Source organism: Papaver somniferum, chromosome 6, assembly GCF_003573695.1.
Source record: "Papaver somniferum cultivar HN1 chromosome 6, ASM357369v1, whole genome shotgun sequence".
Taxonomy (NCBI): domain Eukaryota; kingdom Viridiplantae; phylum Streptophyta; class Magnoliopsida; order Ranunculales; family Papaveraceae; genus Papaver; species Papaver somniferum.
Genome location: NC_039363.1, coordinates 117,423,612 through 117,438,812, shown reverse-complemented (window position 1 = coordinate 117,438,812; position 15,201 = coordinate 117,423,612). Strand labels below are relative to the sequence as shown.

The following is a 15,201-nucleotide window of genomic DNA, read 5'->3' as shown; positions in this document are numbered from 1 at the left end:
CCGTGTTGTGTTAACGGTTTTCTCCAAGATGGATTTAATCTCACGGTTTAAAATTTCAGCTAGCCCACTAGTTTGTGGGTGATACGGCGTACCTACCTTGTGAGTTATGTTGTACTTCTTGAGAAGAGCATGAAAGGATTTCTTGAAGTGCGAGCCTCTATCAATGATAACCACTCTTGGTGTACCATGTCTAGAGAAAATATATTCCTTCACAAACTCACAAACAACTTGAGAATCATCAGTAGGGGTGGGTTTAGCTTCCACACATTTTGAAACATAATCCATAGCAAGAAGTATATAAAATTTTCCATTCGAATTGACAAAAGGGCCCATAAAATCAATTCCCCACACATCGAAAATTTCTACAGCAAGAATCGGTGTGAGTGGCATTTGATCTCGAGCACCTAGATTGCCCGTTCGTTGACATTTATCACAAGATTTACAAAAGATATATGCATCCTCAAATAAGGTGGGCCAATAAAATCCAGTCTCAAGAACTTTGAGAGCGGTACGCTTAGAACAAAAATGACCTCCACATGCATAGGTATGGCAAAAAGTAAGGATGGAATGGAATTCAGAATTAGGTACGCACCTGCGGATTATTTGATCGGAACCATATTTCCACAAGTAAGGATCATCCCACACATATTTCTTGGATATCTTCTTAAGCTTAAGATTTTGAAAATTAGAAATTGTACTACGTACTTGCCTTTTAACCAAGTAATTCACTATATCAGCGTACCAAGGTGTTGAATCTTCAATTGAGAAAAGTTGTTCGTCTGGAAAATGATCTTGTAAAGGAAGTTCTTCTTCGGAAACAACAAGTCTACTGAGATGATCCGCAACAGTATTCTCAACACCTCTCTTATCCTTGATTTCATAATCAAATTCTTGCAATAACAAAATCCACCGTATAAGTCTTGGCTTAGCTTCTTTCTTATTAAGTAGGTACCTAAGTGTTGTATGATCGGAATGTACAACCACTTTTGTACCCACCAAATATGATCTCAATTTTTCAAGTGCAAATATTATAGCCAAAAATTCTTTCTCGGTGATAGAATAGTTGATTTGAGCATCATTTAGGGTCCTAAATGCATAGTAAATCACATGGGACAACTTGTCCACTCTTTGACCCAAAACAGCTCCAACCACGTAATCACTTGCGTCACACATCAATTCAAATGGCAAACTCCAATTCGGTGACTTGGTAATCATCACAGTTGTCATTAATTTTTTCAATTTGTCAACGGATTCTTTGCACTCCTTGTTGAAGTCAAAAGCAACCTCTTTTTGCAACAATTTGCACATCAACATTGAGATTTTGGAGAAATCTTTGATAAACCGCCTGTAAAAACCTGCATGACCAAGAAACGAGCGAATATCTCTCACCGAAGTGGGGTATTGTAAGTTCCTTATTAGGTCTATCTTTGCTTTGTTGACTTTGAGACCTCGAGAGGAAACACTGTGACCTAGCACTATACCATGGTTTGCCATAAAGTGAAATTTCTCCCAATTCAAAACAAGATTAATGTCTATGCATCTTTTTATCACAAATTCAAGATCGTGAAAACAAATATCAAATGAATTTCTATAAACACTAAAGTCGTCCATAAATACCTCAATGATGTTTTCCATGTAATCATAAAATATACTAACCATACATCTCTGAAAAGTGGCAGGCGCATTGCAAAGACCAAACGGCAACCGTCTAAGGAAAACGTACCAAAAGGACAAGTAAAAGTGGTCTTATCTTGATCCTCCGGTGCAATAACAATCTGATTATACCCCGAATAACTTCCCAAAAAGCAATAATGTGAATGTCCCGTTAACCTCTCTAGCATTTGATCACTGAAAGGCAAAGGAAAGTGATCCTTTCTTGTTGCGGCATTAAGCTTTCTGTAATCTATGCATACTCTCCATCCTGTTTGAAATCTTGTAGGAACAAGTTCATCATATCGATTTCTAACAATAGTTACACCCGATTTCTTAGGCACCACTTGTACCAGACTAACCCATTTGCTGTCAGAAATTGGGTAAATTACCCCCACAGTTAGTAATTTGAGGATCTCTTTCTTTACGACCTCCATCATTGGGGGATTAAGCCTATGCTGAGCATCACGTACCGGCTTGCTATCATCTTCCACAAGGATTCTATGCATGCAAATTGATGGACTAATGCCTTTGATGTCAGCAATAATCCAACCAATGGCCGTCTTGTGCTCTTTCAGAACCCAGAGTAGACGTTCTTCTTGTATGGCAGTGAGGTTCTTTGCAATAATCACCTGAATCTCCTCTTTATCACCCAAATATGCATACTTTAAGTGATCGGGAAGAGGCTTCAATTATAGCTTAGGTGCCTGCACAATAGAAGGTAAAGGAACCTCATTAGAGTAAAGAAATATAAGAGATTTTACCCGTTTTAGATTCTTGTAATGTTGTTAAAGCACCACACATATCCACTAGCTCCTTGACTAAATCGACGTCCAAATTCGGCTGCCCATGAATGCCCAAATCAATGCTATTTCGAAACACGTCTCCAAGTTCATCTTCATTGCTCAAATCAAACATTTGTTGTGCTAACGAATCAATAACATCAATAGAAAAAGCGGAGTGCACATCACTAGGATAACGAATGGATTCAAATATGTTGAAGCGAATGATCTCCTTATCAAATTTCATAATGAGTGTACCATTGTCAACATCAATCTTCGTCTTTGCAGTTTTCATAAATGGTCTCCCAAGTAATAACGAAGTAGATGAACAATTATCTCCATTATGCATATCCACAATGTAGAAATAAACCAGAAAAATTAACTGATTCACTTGAACTAATACGTCCTCCACGACTCCTTTAGGATATATATTGGACTTGTTTGCCAATTGAATAGTAATCTTTGCTTCTTTCAAAGGTCCAAGATTTAAAGAATCATAAACATCGGCTGGCATAAAAATTATGGATGCTCCCAAATCAAGCAAAGGACGCTCAAATCGTCGTTTACCAATAGAAATTGGCACTGTGAATCCAACCAGATCTTCACATTTTGCAGGCATCTTCTTTAGTAACTTAGCTGTAGCACTTTCGCCCACTTGTGTAATCTCGTTGGAAATCAACTTATCCTTCCTTGTGCACAAATCCTTCAAAACCTTAGCATACTTGGGTACTGTTTTGATGGCCTCAATAAATGGGATGTTGATTTGTATCTTGCTAAAAATATCCATGATCTCCTTGTCTTGAGCTTGCTTCTTTGACTTGGCAAAACGACTAGGGAAAGGAGGTGGTATGGTAAAAGTGGGAACCGTATCATTAGGTTGGCCGGTTGAGGTTGTCTTTTCCTTTGGGACAGTTTCCTCCTCTACTTCCTTTTCGATGTCGTTACTAACCACTTTTTATTGATGTTGTTGTGGTTCCTCAGTTTGTCTCCCACTTGTTTGAGGGTGAAAACTTTTTCTGCTGATTTTGGTAATTTTGGGTGTGTGGGTGAGAAACGAATCTAAACCCTAAAGAATGTACTGCACGGGAGTACTTTTGATTCGAGAGATCAATCTGTACAATCCTGGCCTAAACCAAGAAATGGTCGTTCCAGGATTGCTTCGATCACAAAGTGAAGGATAAGGGTTGGTCTTAGGGAGGGAAGCGAAGAAAGTGCTGAGACCAGAATAGTTGATTCTGGAAGTGTGGGTGTATTGTGACTTGTATTAGAAAGTAGAAATGGTGAGCCGGATGGAAAGCTACCAGGTGATTTCTAGATACTGTGTGCTGCCAACCAAAAAACTTGTGTTTTGGTGGAAATAGGTGAGACCTATTTATACAAGTCATAGTGAAACGTACCATGGTCTCGTAGGAAGCGAAAACAATTGAGTGGTGGGAGAAAAGAGTAACGTGTAACTGCCAGACATTATGTTTCCATGATGAAGAAAGTGAATTCGTGTAACCACCGGTCATTACTCTTCCATGATGAAGGAAATGAATTGTTTACACTGTTACTTTTCACCACCACTAATTATCCTACTTCATGACACTTTCTTGTAACGGGCGCATTGCACGCCGCACGCTGTAATACCCTGATAAGCATCCCTCAGTTTGTGACATATTTTGATGTCTCGAGTGTTTTCGTGGAAAACATGTAGCACTTTGCTACATGTGGCAAGTTAAAATTGAGAGGCTTGCCGCAGGTAAATAGCATGTAATGCTAGGCTCGTCTTGGATAGTTGCCTAAAACTTTTCGTGAGCTCATCAGTTTGGTGGCGAACTTGGATGGCTGAGATTGCATCTCATGAAGAAGGATGGCCATTGATTACGGTCACATCTTGTTGTATAGTGAAGTGGCGTCAGCCACATGCTAATGGCATGCTAGTAGCCGCGGCATAGTGGTATGCTAGTGATGTTGCGGCATGGACAAAGCTAAAAATTGGCTCCGCAGCCAAAGTTAGGGTTTGGCGTCGTGGAAGGATTTGGCGTGGCCAAGTCTTGGCGCTGTTGGAAGGACTTGGGCGTGGAAAAGTCTTGGCGCTGCACAAATATGGAGTCTGGTGATATGGTTTTTGCAGTGTATGTGGTGGTTGAAGTTAATTAGAAGTAAGTCAGTTTGGTGGCCATAGCTTGGAGTTGAACCACAGTTGGTGGTGATAAACTGATATGGAAGTGGTGATGTTCCAAGTGTTGATTCAGATTCCACACTACATCAAATTCCCGGATTAGTAACAATAATTCGTAACGGCTTATAGGTCGTTACAAATTTTCCGTTACAAATGGCCGTTACAAAAAATTCGTAACATGCTGAAGTCGTTACTAATTTTTAAGAAATTCCTAACAGGGCTAAGACGTTACGAAATTTTTTATAGCCATGCCATTCACACGCTTGGTCACACTAGGGTCATAACAGGCATATTGTCGCATGTGCCATTCACTTGTGTGCCATATTTTTTTCCACCCAATATTGGTTGAACTAGTGGATATCTCCTCCCCCTACTTAGGTATTCCCTTCTCGACCATTCATTTCCTTCCTCTTCATTTCTCCCTGATAGTCACATTTTTGTGTCCGATTTGTCTCGATTGTATATATTGTTAGGGCTCATTTTTTGTACTTATTATGGTGTTTTATTTATTTGTAGGTATTTTTGGCCAATACACATTTTTGGAAAAAATTGGCTCGAAAAGTTATCGGAAAGCACCCGGAAGACATTTGCTATTCGGACTCTCACTTTGGATAAGGGGTAACCTAATTACTAAGGGGCATACCATTTCCAGGCAGTTGCTAATCGCACCTCTACCCTGGATAAGGGGCAGCCATCTTCAACATTTCAAAAACCAGGTTTTGCGGGAAAATAGGTGCAGTGAAGAACAGTTTTGGCAATCGTGATTTGGAGGAGTTTGAGGTCGATTAAACCTCTGATTTTCATAGGATAGACTCCTTATGGGTCTAGGAATCTGATATGGGTGTTTAAATCGATTAGACTGGGCTCAATCGACGGATTTTTCTCACAACAGAAAATATGGAAAGTCACGTGTGTGACCTGTTTTAGGGAATTTTAGAGAGATTAAAGTGCTGTAAACTTTCCCAAAGATTTGTATCTAACTAAGTAAGAGTTTAGAATAAAAAGGAAAGCTCAAAAACGCGTAGAAATTCTAAAACAAGAAATTGCCGCAACTTGGCCGTGAAGAGAAGGAAAGAGATTTTGGAAGATTTGGGAGAGATTTAATCGGTATTTTTGATATAAATAGATGTCTTGGGTCATATAGAAGAGGTGTCGAGAGTTGGGGAACCTAAGGAGAGCCAGAGAAGAAGAAATCAGAGCTTTACCAAACTCTGTTTCTGCTGCTGCTGCTGAAGAGGAAGAACGCGAAGAACATTGACGCACAGGAAACAGTCGCAGAACAGTGTCGTTTTTTAACAGCTGAAGAACATTAAGCTGTGCAGGACAGTCGTATTCTAGGGTCTTAAAATCAGCGACAAAGCAACAGTAGTTACAACAGTTTTCTGTAACAGTTCCATTATAACAGCTGTTTTGCAACACCAATACACTGTTGCAAACAGTCTGTGTTATTACTTTTCACTCTTTTAATCATCTTTTGGGCAACAAACACATATTTTGAGGTCATGATTAATATGAGGAGCTAAACCCCATTGCTGAGGCGATAGAGGAATCTATTTGTCCAACAAAAAGTGGTATATTCTATTTTATCTTTTTATTTGCAATAATTATATGATTATTTTCCTTGAACTATTATTGAATATGATTTTTATTTGAGTGATTGTGATCTATTTTGATGGAGTATGCTTAGTTTTAAGACTTTTGATGCTTCATACTTGGTATTTACAATTACTACTTTTGAAAAAATACTTGTTGCAATATTTTAGAATCAAATTAAACGAGAAATTGCATAAATATAAGTATTGGTTTAATCACTTTGAACTTGGAAAATAGTGGAATCTTAGCCTCAGTGTTTCTTTTAGTATTGATATCATCTTTGATTGAGTTTGCTATAATTTTTAGTGAGTTTTCTATTTTAATATTAGAATTTAAGTCTAATTAATATCCTTCACAAGTCTGAGAATCGAACCACTTTTACCACTATCTACAAATCACATCAATTTTTGGCGCCGCCTACGCGGACTTGTTTTTAGGGTTTTAGATTTTATTTATTTATTTTATTTATTTATTTTTATTAGTTTTGTCCTTTTTTATGTTTTTGGGCATTTATCTTGTGTCTACAGGTTCTGGATCATAAAGAAAATTGAGCCAAGGAGTTTGGTGATTTCATAAAGACTTGGAGCTAAAGATTAAAGCAAAAAGAACAGAAAAGAATACAATTTTATTTTAGACAATTTTAGTTTAGGGTTTGTTTATTTTATTTAAAAAAAAAACAGTATTAGGATTTATTATTTTTGTAATTTTTCTTTATTTTTTTGGACTTTTGGACTTTGGGACATTATTTTTTTTATTACCCTACAGAAGGATACTTTAAATATAAATTGTTTGCAGAGAAGGAGGACAATTACGATATTGTCTCTGCACCTTGGGTTCGTACACTAGACATCGGAGTCAGTGGCCCGAGTCGACTTCAACCGATTCATCCCCCGTCTGGAACGGGAGGTAATATTCTAAACACTCGCGAATCCCCTGTGAGCGAGTTTCTGGACTCCTTCGTATGCATATATGTTGAGGACTGAATACGGAAATTTATTTTTCTAGTAAAGGGCAAGGCCTGACCATACAAGATAAGGGTTCGGATTTCATCACCGTTCTCTTCTTGCCCGCTTTAGGAACACGTAACCTACGCGAACCTAAGCTTAAAATTTTGACTAGAACGAGACCGATAGGGTAACGAGCTTAAAAGGAAAGTCATTCGAAAAATATTGGTTACTCTTTTAAGCATACTTCGAAGTTCTTGACGGTTTCTGTAAGTTGAATGCGTGACTGTGCCGCCTTGTAATACCGTTGAGGCCTTGGGTATCAAAGCTCCACCGAGCTTCCCTCGCCTCTATTCAACTTACGTTAACTCGGATTGATTCCAGAGGGGTTTGCTTAAATTGTAACGAATTCCCGTTCGAAGGATTAGAAGCTGGTCTATAAACAATCTAAGTGGAGCCATCATGCTTTTTGTTTGATATAAATCAATTGGTTTGATTTGGTTGAGTCGGCCATGATCTGTGTTTGCTTACCCTTCCAATTTAGAAAATTCTATTGTATGCCTGAACGTAAAAGAGACGCACTAGGTAGATTTGTTAAAGAGAAACTTAGTAGTTCGAAGCGTCTCGATTACCTTAATCTAGAAAGTCTGACTTTTGAAGAGTCTGTTTTTGAACGTCCTTTGACTGAGGAGAGAATCCATGTTGCTCCGATAGCGCCAGAAATGGAAACTTTGTTGAATCCAACTAGGACTACCCGTCCTTCGTGTATTGAGTTAGCTGAAACGGAGGCACCCTATGAACTGAAACCTGGGACCTTACAGATGCTCCCAATCTTTTTAGGGAAAGAAAATGAAAACCCTTATTACCATGTTAGAGATTTTGAGGAAATTTGTAGTACTCTAAGAATAAGAGGCTTAGATGATGATGCTTTGAAACTTAGGTTATTCCCATTTTCCCTGAAAGATAAGGCCAAGTCGTGGCTGTATAGTTTGGACTCCGAGTCAATTGAGACATATGAACAACTTACATCTGCCTTTTTCAATAAGTTTTTCCCTAGGCACAAAACATCGTCTATTAGGACGCAAATATGCACATTTTCACAACAAGAGGGAGAATCTTTATATAGGTATTTGGAAAGATTCAATGATTTATTATCCCAGTGTCTTCATCATGGTTTAGAAAAGGTTAGGCTAGTTCAGATCCTTTATGAGGGTTTAGATTATTCCACAACGACCATGGTTGAGTCTCTATGCACTGGTGGATTTGAAAACCAAACTGTTGATGCGACGATGAAATTTTTGAATGAAATCGCCGAAAAAACCCAGCAATGGGAAAATAGTAGGGCACCCCAGAAAACAATTCTTTTAAGTAGAGGAAACGTTAATAGGGTAGAAGGAGGCTATGAATCAGATGCTAAAATTGCTGCTATAGCAAAAAGGTTAGAAGCTTTAGAAGTGGGCCAGACTAGTGGTAGAGTGGAGCCTTTTTGGGAAGGTCATAATATTGAAGAGCAAGCCAATGCTCTTTATAATAACACTAGATTTGATAACCGTCAAAAGATTGACCCATATTCAGAAACCTGTAATCCTGGTTGGAGAAACCATCCGAACCTTTCGTGGTCTAAGGGCCAAAGTCAAGGTCAGTTTAGTAATTCTAATGCTCCCCCAGGTTTTGGCTATACTAAGAATCCTTCAGGACTAGCACAGTTTCAGAATCAATCAGATAAGAAAATCCTAAGTTTAGAGGGATATCTCGCGTTGTTAACTCAGCAAACTGCAAAATTCCAGTTATCCGTAGAACATAGTCTACAAGTTAGTAACAATATAGGACAAGAAAATAGTCAGGCTCTTACCGAGTTAAAAACCTAGGTTGGTCTGATAAGTGATTCTTTGAGAGAAAAAGGTAAGTTTCCTAGTCAAACACAACCCAACCCTAGAGGAGTTCATGAATTAGGTGCAAAACCATCGAATCAATTGAATGTTGTTAGAACCCTTAGAAGTGGTAGAGTTGTAGACAATAAGGTAACCATGCCCGATAGTGAACATACTGTAGTTCACCCCTCAGGATCTCACCTCTCAGGACCAGTAGCTGAAGAGACTGATAAAGTTTCTGATGGTGAATTCGGTTCCTGAAAGGTCTGATTTTAGGCCTAGAGCCCCATTTCCTCAGCTATTAGTACCAACAAAGAAGGAATCGAACTTTAATGACATAGTGGAGGTTTTTAAGCAAGTTACCATAAACCTTCCCTTATTAGATGCAATTAGGCAAATTCCTGCTTATGCCAAGTTCCTTAAGGATATGTGTACGCGAAAGCGAAAACTTAGCGTCCATAAGAAAGCCTTTTTAGCTAGTCACGTAAGTTCAATCATTCAGAACACCACAACTCCAAAGTACAAAGACCCAGGTTCTCCTACCATTGCTTGCACAATAGGTAACTTCCGGGTAGAAAAAGCTTTACTTGACTTAGGAGCCAGTGTGAACTTACTGCCATTCCATGTATACTTACAGCTAGGACTTGGTGAAATGAAACCTACTCAGATGACACTGCAGTTAGCTGATAGGTCTGTTAAAATCCCTCGAGGTGTTATCGAGGATGTTCTTATTGAGGTCGACAAGTTTATTTATCCAGTGGATTTCGTGGTCCTAGATACCCAACCTGTCCCTGACCCAGAGAACCAGATACCTGTGATTTTAGGTCGCCCATTTTTAGCTACGTCTAATGCGATCATTAACTGTCGAAATGGTGTGATGAGTTTATCTTTTGGTAATATGACTATGGAGATGAACATTTTTAATGTCAGTAAGCAACCTCATGAGCTAGATGACACATGTGTTGAGGAGGTGAACATGATAGAAGCCTTAGTTCAGGAGTCATTACCAAACATCTTGTCTGAAGACCCATTAGAAAGTTGTCTATCCCATTTTGGTTTAGATTTTGACGACGATAGCACTATTGAACAGGTGAATGCTCTATTAGATTCTACCCCTGTGTTAGACACTGATAGATGGAAAGCTAGGTTCGAACCGTTACCAGTTTCTGAGACTACCCTAATTCCTTCTTTAGAAGAGCCCCCAAAGTTGGACCTTAAACCACTACCCGATACTCTAAAGTATGTGTTTTTAGGCCCATCTGAGACTTTACTTACTGTGATTGTAGCTTCCAATTTGGATAGTGATCAGGAAAGTAGGCTAGTAAATGTACTTCAAGACAATAAGGAAGCTTTAGGGTGGACTATAGCAGACATTAAGGGTATAAGTCCTACTGTGTGTATGCATCAGATTCATTTAGAGGAAGACTCCAAACCTTCTAGGGAGATGCAACGTCGACTGAACCCTAACATGAAAGAGGTAGTTCGAAAAGAGGTGCTTAAGTTGTTAGATGCGGGTATTATTTACCCAATTTCAGACAGTAAGTGGGTCAGCCCTGTTCAGGTTGTCCCCAAGAAATCAGGTATCATTGTAGTCCAGAATGATAATAATGAATTAATCCCAACCCGAGTGACCACGGGATGGCGTGTGTGTATTGACTATAGGAAATTGAACAAGGTCACAAGGAAGGATCACTTTCCCCTTCCTTTTATCGACCAAATGCTAGAGCGATTAGCTGGACATAGTCACTATTGCTTCTTAGATGGCTACTCCGGTTATAATCAGATCGTTATTGCCCCAGAAGACCAAGAGAAAACCACTTTTACCTGTCCCTTTGGTACCTTTGCGTATAGACGCATGCCTTTCGGGCTATGTAATGCCCCTGCAACTTTTCAGCGTTGTATGATGAGCATATTTTCTGATATGGTAGAACGGTTCTTAGAGGTCTTTATGGATGATTTTTCAGTGTTTGGTTCATCTTTCGATGAGTGCTTGCATCATTTGACATTAGTGTTGACTAGGTGTAAGGAAAAAAATTTAGTGCTTAATTGGGAAAAATGCCATTTCATGGTTAAATCAGGAATTGTTAGGGCACATCGTCTCTTCAAAGGGTATAGAGGTAGACAAAGCCAAAGTTGACCTTATTAAGACTTTACAGGTCCCAAAAACCGTAAAAGATATTAGGTCATTCCTAGGGCATGCAGGTTTTTACCGTCGATTCATTAAGGATTTTAGCTTGATTTCTAGACCTCTTTGCAATTTGCTTGCAAAAGATGTTAAGTTTGTCTTTGATGATGCTTGTTTAGAGGCTTTTGAGAAGCTTAAAACTTTACTCACTACTGCCCCGATAGTCCAGGCACCTAACTGGAACCTACCCTTTGAGATTATGTGTGATTCTTCAGATTATGCTATAGGCGTCGTTTTAGGACAACGAGAAAACAAATTACTTCATGTGATTTATTATGCTAGCAAAACTCTGAATGATGCCCAAATGAACTACACAACTACCGAGAAGGAACTTTTAGCCATCGTGTTTGCCTTGGATAAGTTTAGGTCCTACCTATTAGGTTCTAAGATCATAATCTATACAGATCATGCTGCTTTGAAATACCTTTATCTAAGAAGGATACCAAACCTAGATTGATTAGATGGATCCTATTGTTACAGGAATTTTACTCAGACATTAGAGAAAAAGGGTGCAGAAAATGTAGTAGCAGAGAACAGTCTAGGCTAGTTGTTAGTTCCCCTAGTGATTCCCTTCCTATAAGGGATAGCTTTCCTGATGAACAATTGTTCTCTGTTTCCCAATCACCTTGGTATGCAAATATAGTGAATTATCTTGTTACTGGTCGAACCCCTCAACATTGGGGTAAGCAAGATCGTTCTAGGTTTTTAGCCGAGGTTAAGCATTTCTTTTGGGACGATCCTTATCTGTTTAAGTATTGTCCGGACCAGATTATTAGGAGATGTGTATCTGAGAGTGACCAGTCTAGTATTATCTCCTTTTGTCATGAACATGCATGTGGGGGTCATTTTAGTGCTAAGAAGACTGCTGCTAAGATTTTGCAGTGTGGATTTTACTGGCCTTCGTTGTTTAAAGATTCCCATAGTCATTGTGTTTCTTGTGAGCGTTGCCAGAAGTTAGGAACCATTTCCCGTAGAAATATGATGCCTTTGAACCCTATTTTAGTGATTGAGGTCTTTGATGTGTGGGGCATTGATTTTATGGGTCCATTTCCTATTTCGTTTGGTTATCTTTACATACTTGTCGTTAGACTATGTGTCTAAGTGGGTTGAGGCGGTTCCGTGTAAACGAATGACCACAGGGTCGTAGTCCAGTTTTTGAAAGAGAATATACTTACACGTTTTGGTACGCCGCGAGCTATAATTAGTGATGGAGGTTCACACTTTTGTAATAGACCGTTTTCTCTTTTAATGAAACAATACGGTATTACCCATAAGTAGCAACCCCATATCACCCTCAGACTAGTGGTCAGGTAGAGGTTTCCAATAGGGAAATTAAACGTATTCTAGAGAAAACAGTTAATCCAAATAGGAAAGACTGGTCGTCGAGGCTTACTGATGCCTTATGGGCTTACCGTACTGCGTTTAAGACACCCATTGGAATGTCACCTTATCGTTTAGTGTTTGGCAAGGCATGTCACCTGCCTGTTGAGTTAGAGCATCGAGCCTATTGGGCTATTAAGAACTTAAACTTTTCACTTGACAAGGCAGGAGCTCAAAGAAAGCTCCAGCTCAATGAGTTGGACGAGATTCGTAGAGATGCATACGATAGTGCTAAGGAGTATAAGAACAAAATGAAACTTGTGCATGATAGGAATATTTTACGAAAGTCATTTTCTCCAGGTCAAAAAGTTCTTCTGTATGACACTCGTTTGCATCTATTCCCCGGGAAGTTGCGCTCTCGGTGGACCGGTCCTTTTGTGGTCCGTACTGTTTTTCCTCATGGCGCTGTTGAGATTGAGACACCAGATGGTAGTAGTTCTTCGAAGGTTAACGGTCAGCGATTGAAGCCCTTTTTAGAGCCTTTTCCTACAGGTGATGTTGAGGAGGTCCCTCTGGAGGACCCTGTTTACCTTGATTGACCATCGAGGCGATTTTGTATGTTGTATAATATTTTTGTAGGTTTTTGGTTACACTTCACCCAGGTACTATCTTTCCGACTTCTCTCTTTACTATTTCCTCATGTTACTTATATTTTTGGTACTGTTCTTTGATTAGAAACATTGAGGACAATGTTAGATTTAAGTTTGGGGGTGGGGTAGAACTTTTTGTTACCTTTTCGTTGCAATAAATAAACTCCAGAGCCTAGAAATTTATCCCTATTAAGGATGGCACTAACCAATCTAAGTGGATGGAAGCATTTTGTAGGAGTTGAGGAACCAATCTGACTAGATGGCAACATCTAAAGAGTCTATTCATAAAAGCACAGAGCTCAGGTGTTAGAAATAACATGATAGTTTCACCATATCTCGTTGAGTCCTTTTCACTTCTGTTTTTATTTTGTTTTGTTTTTAAACTATGTTTCTCTAAGTGATTAGGTGGGGCTCACGATTCAAGTTGTTACCAATGCTAGGGTGAATTAGAGTGATTGAGATACAAAAAAAAAAAAAAAAAGAGACCAGACCATCAGACCAACTGGAATAAATTCAATAAAGTCGACCACTGGAACCCTTGTATATGCCAGTTGTGTTGACCTAGAGTTAGGATTATCGACACTGGTTCCCTTGTATATGCCAGTGTGTTGATATTAGTCAGACGTATCTCAGTCCATTAGGATAGGTTCATTTTGGCGGAGGCCTTCAGACAGATATGAGAAACACCGTTCACCTAGTAAACATCAAAACCATCTATGTTTTTCTATATCCATCTTCTTGATCTATCCATGTGATTAGTTTTGACTCCGGATATTGATGTCCATAGTGCGACTATCTGAGTAGAGCTTTGTCACTTCATATGAATTTTAGTATGATTGAGTGCAAACTCGTGTACAACAATTGGAATTTTGTATCAGGGTACTTCCTCCTGTAGTCAATAAGTATGCCAACCAAGGAGATTCTTTAGTGCCTTCCAAGGTTCTGTGTAGATAGCTAGGGTCTGGATTATAAAAGTTTTGTGGGTATACCTCTGGTAAGCCCTCCGGAGACAACACTCCGCCACTAGGGACACCTAGGGGTTTAAAGGATTATTGCATACGGTAAATGCAATCGCCGATGCCTGCGACAGTGAGTTAGGATTTTATTTCTATTTTATTTTTGCTCGAGGACTAGAAAATAATAGGTTTGGGGGTATTTGATAGACACATTTTTGTGTCCGATTTGTCTCGATTCTCTATATTGTTACGGCTCATTTTTGTACTTATTATGGTGTTTTATTTATTTGTAGGTATTTTTGGCCAATAAACATTTTTGGAAAAAATTGGCTCGAAAAGTTGTCGGAAAGCACCCGGAGGACATTTGCTGTTCGGACTCTCACTTTGGATAAGGGGTAACCTAATTACTAAGGGGCATCCCATTTCCAGGCAGTTGCTAATCGCACCCCTACCCTGGATAAGGGGCAACCATCTTCAACATTTCAAAAACCAGGTTTTGGCGGGAAAATAGGTGCAGTGAAGAACAGTTTTGGCAACGTGATTTGGAGGAGTTTGAGGTCGATTAAACCTCTGATTTTCATAGGATAGACTCCTTATGGTTCTAGGAATCTGATATTGGTGTTTAAATCGATTAGACTGGGCTCAATCGACGGATTTTTCTCACAACAGAAAATATGGAAAGTCACGTGTGTGACCTGTTTTAGGGAATTTTAGAGAGATTAAAGTGCTGTAAACTTTCCCAAAGATTTGTATCTATTTAAGGAAGAGTTTAGAATAAAAAAGAAAGCTCAGAAACGCGTAGATTCTAAAACAAGAAATTTCCGCAACTTGGCCGTGAAGAGAAGGAAAGAGATTTTGGAAGATTTGGGAGAGATTTATTCGGTATTTTTGATATAAATAGATGTCTTGGGTCATATAGAAGAGGTGTCGAGAGTTTGGGAACCTAAGGAGAGCCAGAGAAGAAGAAATCAGAGCTTTACCAAACTCTGTTTCTGTTGCTACTGCTGCTGAAGATGAAGAACGCGAAGAACATTAACGCACGGGAAACAGTCGCAAAACAATGTCGTTGTTTAACAGCTGAAGAAC

The 15,201-nt window shown here is 39.1% G+C and overlaps 1 pseudogene; it reads left to right on the top strand.

Annotated features, from left to right (window-relative positions):
* Positions 1–15,201, top strand: part of LOC113291364 — a 53,495-nt pseudogene that overhangs the window by 10,285 nt on the left and 28,009 nt on the right.